Raw genomic sequence first — 8,284 nt, forward strand, 5'->3', positions numbered from 1 at the left:
AACCAGGAAATATGAGCATATTAGCGCCGTTTTGTCAACACTGCATCGGCTCCCTATTAAACATCCGATTATTAATTATTACTTACAAAACACTAAATGGTTTAGCTCTCCAGTACTTGAGCGAGATCTTAACGCATTATAGTTCCTCACGTCTACTGCGATCTCAAAATTATGTTTGCTTATTTGGGGACACTTAATAATATTCAACAATATTATTTGACAGCATTATATGAGAACTGAGCTGGACGATGACATTACTGTGTTCTTCAGAGCGGCTGTATAGATAAATTAACTAAATTAATAACTTTTTTACAACAGAAATGAACCATCACCGAACTTACTTAATCTGGACTATGACACTATTTTCTTCTAGATCTGCTTTGCAGCCGAAACAAACTTTGTTGCATTATTTTCCTGTTATCACTGAAACAATCTGTATTGTAAAAAGCACTTTATAAATAAAGTTGACTGTCCCTGCTGAAGATAAGCTTAAACCAGTCTAAGATGTTTAGCTGGTCTTGATGGTTTTAGAGATCCCTGTTTAAAGACCAGCAAGCCACACCACATGGTCATATAACCAAACAATATTAGCCATGTTAGATGATGAGATTATGAGGCAGTGCTTGTAATAATTAACCTTGTGAATAAACCAGTGAAACCATCATATTTTGAGGCAACACCGTATAGTAATACACACAGAATCATGGTGCCACTCATATTTTGTAACGGACACACACACATAAAAGAAACGTGTAAGACTTTCTTATCTATTTCTGCATTTCTAATCGCTGACTTTAACACGCATGTGTGTGTGAGGAATAAAAACAAAGTGCACGTGACCAGAGAAAAGCAAACACTGGTTTGCTATAGAGACGGAGCTCATGATAAACCTCCTCCTCAACCTGAGCAAACAAACAAACCAGCGGCAGACAGAGTGACACGGCTCATGCACACACACACACACACACACACACACACACACACACACACACACACACACACACACACACACACACACACACACACACACACACACACACACACACACACACACACACACACACACACACACACACACACACACACACCAAATCATTTCAGGCAGCATGTTTACTCTTATGCATCAGCAAAAAATGGGTATAAAACATGTATTTCATGCATAAACAGCATAAATGCACAAGAAATGTAATATTACTATTCATGAACACACAATATTTTGCATGTCATGTCGACTTGTATATTTGCTCCAAACTACAATACATTTTAGAGTTGAAATACTGTAGAGAAATAATGCACTGGCGTATCTTACAGGAACCAGTAGCGCTGCTGTAGTGTGTGCTGGTGTGTGTTTGATGGGCTAATGTAGTGTCTCGAGACAGTTTCTCATGTGCAAACGTGTGTTGTGTGTGTTTAAGAAGATAAGCCTCTCTTTTCACCACTGAACTCTAATTTCATGAAACCACACAGCGCCAAACCATCAGGCAGAGTACATTTAGAGTTATTATCAAACCCACACACCCACACCCACACCCACACACACACACACACACACACTAAACACACACACACACACACACACACACACACACACACACACACACACACACACACACAGAGAGAGAGAGAGACAGAGACAGACACAAACACACACACACACACGGTCAGGTGTACTTTTTTAATGCTGTATATCTGTTATATTACTGTATATGTGGATCTGATTAAAATTAGAGGAAATAATAGTTCAAGGACAATTGAGATTTATGAGCAACACTGCCCTCCTGTGTTCAACTGAATTATGAGCGTCATCATTATACAGGTGAAACTGGAAAAATTTGAATATGGTGCAAAAGTTCATTTATATTCAGTAATTCAACTTAAAAGTTGAAACTAATATATTATATAGACTCATTACATGCAAAGTGAGATATTTCAAGCCTTTATTTGTTATAATTGTGATGTTTATGGCGCACAGCTTATGAAAACACCAAATTCAAAATTAGAATATTATGAAAAGGTTTTCATAAGCTGTAAGCCATAATCAAATTTTTCCAGTTTCACCTGTAGATGATGGATGGATGGACGGATGGACGGATGGATAGAACGAAGGATGGATGGATGGATGGATGGATGGATGGATGGACGGATGGATAGAACGAAGGATGGATGGATGGATGGATGGATGGATAGAACGAAGGATGGATGGATGGATGGATGGATGGATGGATGGACGGATGGACGGATGGATAGAACGACGGATGGACGGATGGATAGAACGAAGGATGGATAGAACGAAGGATGGATGGATGTATGGAACGAAAGATGGATGGACGGATGGATGGATAGAATGAAGGATGGAGGGATGGATGGATGGATGGACGGATGGATGGATGGATAGAACGAACGATGGACAGAACGAAGGATGGATGGATGTATGGAACGAAGGATGGATGGACGGATGGATGGATAGAATGAAGGATGGATAGAACGAAGGATGGAGGGATGGATGGATGGATAGACGGATGGAAGGATGGATAGAACGAAGGATGGATGGATGGAACGAAGGATGGATGGACGGATGGATGGATGGATGGATGGATGGATGGAAGGATGGATGGATGGAACGAAGGATGGATAGAACGAAGGATGGATGGATAGAACGAAGGATGGAGGGATGGATAGATGGATGGACGGATGGAAGGATGGATAGAACGAAGGATGGATAGAACGAAGGATGGATGGATGGAACGAAGGATGGATGGACGGATGGATAGAACGAAGGATGGACAGAACGAAGGATGGATGGACGGATGGATGGATGGATGTATGGAACGAAGGATGGATGGACGGATGGATGGATAGAATGAAGGATGGATAGAACGAAGGATGGAGGGATGGATGGATGGATGGACGGATGGAAGGATGGATAGAACGAAGGATGGATAGAACGAAGGATGGATGGATGGAACGAAGGATGGATGGACGGATGGATGGATGGAACGAAGGATGGATAGAACGAAGGATGGATGGATAGAACGAAGGATGGATGGATGGAAGGATGGATGGTTGGATGGATGGATGGATGGATGGATGGATGGATGGATGGATAGAACGAAGGATGGATATAACGAAGGATGGATGGACGGATGGACGGATGGATAGAACGAAAAATGGATAGAACAAAGGATGGATGGACGGATGGATGGAACGAAGGATGGATGGACGGATGGATGGATGGATGGAACGAAGGATGGATAGAACAAAGGATGGATGGATGGATGGATAGAACGAAGGATGGATGGATGGATGGATAGAACGAAGGATGGATGGATGGAAGGATGGATGGATAGAACGAAGGATGGATGGATGGATGGATAGAACGAAGGATGGATGGATGGATGGATAGAACGAAGGATGGATGGATGGATAGAACGAAGGATGGATAGAACGAAGGATGGATGGATGGATAGATAGATAGATAGCAGGGTCAAAGGTCGTGTCCTTTCACTGTACGGTCACAGAAGAGACTCACACAGGTCTGGAACATCATAAGTCTGAATAATAACAGAATATCGTTGTGTCGTTGAGCTCTGATTCCCTTCATGTTTTCTATGGAGCATCTCAACAATTAAAATCATAAAATATGTCATTAAAATGTTTCCCATGGTAGCTCATCTAGGACGGCATCTTCATGAACAGAAATGCAATAATAATAATAATTCCCCGCAGTAACAACATTCCTATCGAGCACACAGCGTCTAGAAGGGGATCTGACGTATGAAGGGAACACACACCTCGTCATGTGACCCGATGGAGATCCTGCTGACCTGAAGCTCTGCGTGACATGTGCTCATGAACCCTCAACACACACACACACAACATCTGCGCCGGAACTGAGTTACCGTGAACGCCTCAGCAACATCATGACCAACACACACGCCACAGGAGAGGCTCCAGGAAGAGGAGAGCTTGACCCGCGGGGGGGGCAGTCGACCGGTACCGTCTTCACCGGGTCATGTACTCTCTATGGCAAGATCACTGCCAACGTGAAGCGTTGATCCTCTGATGCTGAGAAAAATGCTTTATTTAATTTTTTTTATATTAAATTTTTAAAATATAAAAATTATTTATGTTGTAGTTATAATCCATTTATTCACTTTTTGAGCATTATAATTATAATTACATTTCCAATTTAAACATGTGGTCTTGAATGCTTGAATGCTTTATGTTTAATGAAAAGTTTGACGTGAAAAATATTTTTTATTTAATATTTTGTATTTTTAGGGGATTTTATTGTACTATATTATATTTATGTAGTAGGCTAGTTATAATCCATTTATCCACATTTTGAGCATAGTTTGATTATAATTATATTTTAATTACATTTCCAACTTAAACTGATAAATCTTGAATACTTTTCTTCTGCTCACCAAGGCTGCATTTATTTGATCAAAAATACAGTAATATTGTTAAATATTATTACAATTTTAAATATCTGTTTTCTATGTGAATATACAGTAAAGTGTAATTTATTCCTGTGATCAAAGCTGAATGTCCAGCATCATTACTCCAGTCTTCAGAGTCACATGATCCTCCAGAAATCAGTATAGGCTAATAGAGGAACCTTAAATGTCCAACTTGTCCTAAACATTTATTTCAACCGAGCCTCTGATTATTTTTCCTCATAAAGAGCTTTGTGTTTTTAATTGAGCCTTTCTACACTGTTAAAAAAAAAAATGTTGGTTTAACTTAAAAAAGCAAGTTACTTGTTGCCTTAAATTTTTAAGTTCGTTGTAATTAGAAATTTAATACAATGAAGAAGAATGGTTTAATAAACAGAAACTCAAAATATATGTTATCTTCACACATTAGTTATCGAAGTTGATTTGACAAAAGATAAAAAGTTGTGATAACAAATCATGAAAATATTTTTTTACAGTGTACTTGCTGGATTCCCTGTCATCAGAGAACAATGATGTACCCATGTCTATTGTGATATTTAAAAATATATCATTAATCATAATGGAGAAGTTTAATACGCTCGATTGCGGTGTTCAGTTTTCTGCTGTGTATTGTCTGCATTTCTCTGATGCCTCTCCTGAATAGTCCTTCCATCTAGAAAATCCATTATACAATTAAACGTTTTTACTCCAATACCCAGCAAATGCATTTTTAATAAAAGTCCCTCGTTCCATAACATGTCAAAGGCCTTTTCAACATCAATACAGCCAGCACGGTCTCTATATTTACCTGGGCTATTCTCACTTCATCCTCTAAACATATTATTTAGGGATGCACCGATATAAACATTTAGGCCAATACCGATAACCGATAATTCGTTATATTTCTAGATTAAGCCCCGCCCATTCACGGCTCTCACAGTGAGCGGGAAAAATTAGCAACTTAGACAGATCTACCTTCTCTTCAGAATTCGTCCATTTTAATTTCTTCACTAATATTTCCCGGATTACACAGGACTATATCAGTAATGTCTTACCTGGCTTCTTTATTGGTATAATTATTGCTTCTTTCCAGATTCCTGACTTCTTCCCATCTTGTTATGACGAGGCAGTGGTAATTTTTCAAGACTTTCTTCACTTGTGTGTTTTATCATGCTGTAATATATCTCATCTTTGTCAGGAGCTGTTTTTCTGTCTTTCCACAAGGCTCTTTTTAACTTATACAGCCGAAGCAACTTCTCTCTATTTACGGATATGACGACACGCACGGGCGAGTGACGCGTGAACGCAATTTCCCGCTAAAACCATCCCGCCCGGGCCCAGTCTATAATATGAACACTTTTAAAAGGCGTACCATAGCGAATCAGGGTGAAACAAAACGATGTTTTGGAAAAGGCATTGATAATGCATTGAATCATTATCTACATTTAGTTAATTTTGAACAAAATAAATTACGAATGCAGAAAACTATATGTTATACTGTACTTATATCTATAGGCCAAATAAATTGCTAAATAAATTTCGTACGTTTTGTAAATGACTAAAAGGAAGGAACCTGCCAATGCTGTTCAAGATAACATGATCTCCATGTTTATCATATTTAACCTGCTAACTGATTATGGAATTTCATAAAATGAGAGTAATTGCTTGGATTAATTATTTCGGATTGTATTTGTTCTCTTCATTGTTATTGGCTTTGGATAAACACATTCATATATACTTGATATCACACTTCTATCTGTGAAATCTGTTAACAATAAAAGCATAATTTAGAAACAGGCAATACTTAAGTATAATAATGGCAATGCTGGAGGAACTTTGGTTTCCATGTTCATTTCTTAAGGAACGTGAAGCAATATGATGTTGTGTCCACGAGGTGTCGCTGTTAGATCATATTAATGAAACTTCAATTCAGAATTCAACTTTATTGTTGGGAATACAATACACGTTACATAAAAACCTTGGGAAAAAACAACAACAACGTGGAGGTCAATAGAAAAAAGTTATATATCAATGCTTGTCATTTCTGTGATTTTACTTTGTTCATGTAATTTCTTCATACAGGGGGGAATAAACTGAGTTTATCTTATATTTACAGTAGTTGATTGGTGGTCTAAATTCTCTAAGCAGCTAAAAATGGCACATCAGTCAGTACAAATTTTCAGAACAACAAAATATTAATGTCAGGCTAAATACTGATCTTTCATTATTCCCGATATGATATAAAAAATAAGAACAAAAACATTAAAACAACGAGAACAAAAGTGCAAAAGGCATAGTACTCTCCAGGTCAAAATGAAATATTTGTACAGCACGATATACAGATATACAGTACGCATAGTATCTTGACATAACATCAAACCGTTAAATTCTGGCACATCCTGAACATCACTTAAAGCAACTCATTTCTAGTTAAAGCTTTCTATATATTTAGCGAACAGGACAAAAAATGTAAGGCATTCAACTAAACATCAATCATGTATTATGCAAACTAAGCGCCATATGATATTTTTCATATGTACATTACATACATTCAGATTTCCTATTAGTTTGTATTTTATGAAAAGACATTGACAAATAACAGAGATGAGAGAATATAGTAGCACTTTATTTGACAGTCCTGTTCTGCATGCACTGTGTACTTATTACAGTAATAACCCTGAATCTCCCCTAAACCTAACCCTAGTTACCGTATATTACCAGTAAAGTCACTGTATATGTAAGGGAACAACAGGGTTACGGTTAGGTTTAGATTCAAGGTTATAGTTATTACTCAGTTATTGTAATTACTGTAATAAGTGCAAATAGTGCATGCAGAACAGGACTGTAGAATAAAGAGCAACCGAGAATATGATTATGTAGTGTGTGTGTGTGTGTGTGTGTGTGTGTGTGTGTTTCTGAAAGTGTAAAGAGCCTAATGTGTATATGGATGAGCACTTCTTTTGACTAACTTCACAGATCACTAACTTGATCTGTTTATTATGGAAGCTTGTTTCCGCCACAGAATCAAAAATAGATAAGGTAATTACAACTTTTTATCTCACATTTCTGACTTTTTTTCTGACAATTGCGAGTTTAAATCTCACAATTCTGACTTTTTATCTCAGAGTTGTGTGAAATAAAGTCGCATTTGCAAGTTATATAGTCATAATTGCGAGAAATAAACTTGCAATTTTGACTTTTTTATATTTATATTTCACAATTCTGACTTTATAACACACATTTGGGAGATATAAAGTCAGAATTGCACGATATAAACATGATATTCTGCGGAAAAAAAGTAAAAATTGCAAGTTTATTTCTCGCAATTCTGACTTTATAACTTGCAAATGCGACTTTATTTGGACTTTCTAACTCATAATTTTTTTTTTTTAACACAATTGTGAGATAAAAAGTTGCAATTATCTTTTTAAATGTTTTATTCTGTGGCGGAAACAAGTTCTTAGAGTAATGTGTGATGGTTTGTACAAATAGAGAAAGTCTGGTTTAAAACTATGCTTTAAAAACAGAAAAATTCAGCCTTAAATATAATTAGCAGAGTTCTAAGTGAGAAACAAAACAAGAAAATAATAGAATAACATTTACAAGAAAAAAATGCATAACTTCCCTAATGTAATTGTACTTTTCCACACATATTTAAATGTGTAGCAAGTGCATCTGGACTCATTTTGCCTGAATGAGAACAGTTACGCTCACAGTTCTGTGTGTTTATCTCATAACACACACCAGAGGTGAGTGTGTGAAGGTGAGTCTGCCACAGTAAAGCCATGATGATACGACACACTGAAGCAAACGTGGAGATCTGATGAACACACTCACAGAAGCTG

At 37.3% G+C, this 8,284-nt stretch overlaps 1 protein-coding gene across 1 annotated transcript in view; it reads right to left on the reverse strand.

The window, feature by feature from the left end:
- Positions 1–6,369: 6,369 nt before the first annotated feature.
- The window catches only part of rab26 (RAB26, member RAS oncogene family), a 95,593-nt gene continuing 93,678 nt past the window's right edge, over positions 6,370–8,284 (reverse strand). Inside the window, exon 9 of the mRNA XM_079595356.1 lies at positions 6,370–8,284. This exon is cut by the window's right edge and continues 326 nt beyond it. The gene's annotated coding sequence lies outside the window, so the exon portion shown is untranslated.

Source organism: Phoxinus phoxinus (assembly GCF_949152265.1).
Source record: "Phoxinus phoxinus genome assembly, chromosome: 21".
NCBI lineage: Eukaryota > Metazoa > Chordata > Actinopteri > Cypriniformes > Leuciscidae > Phoxinus > Phoxinus phoxinus.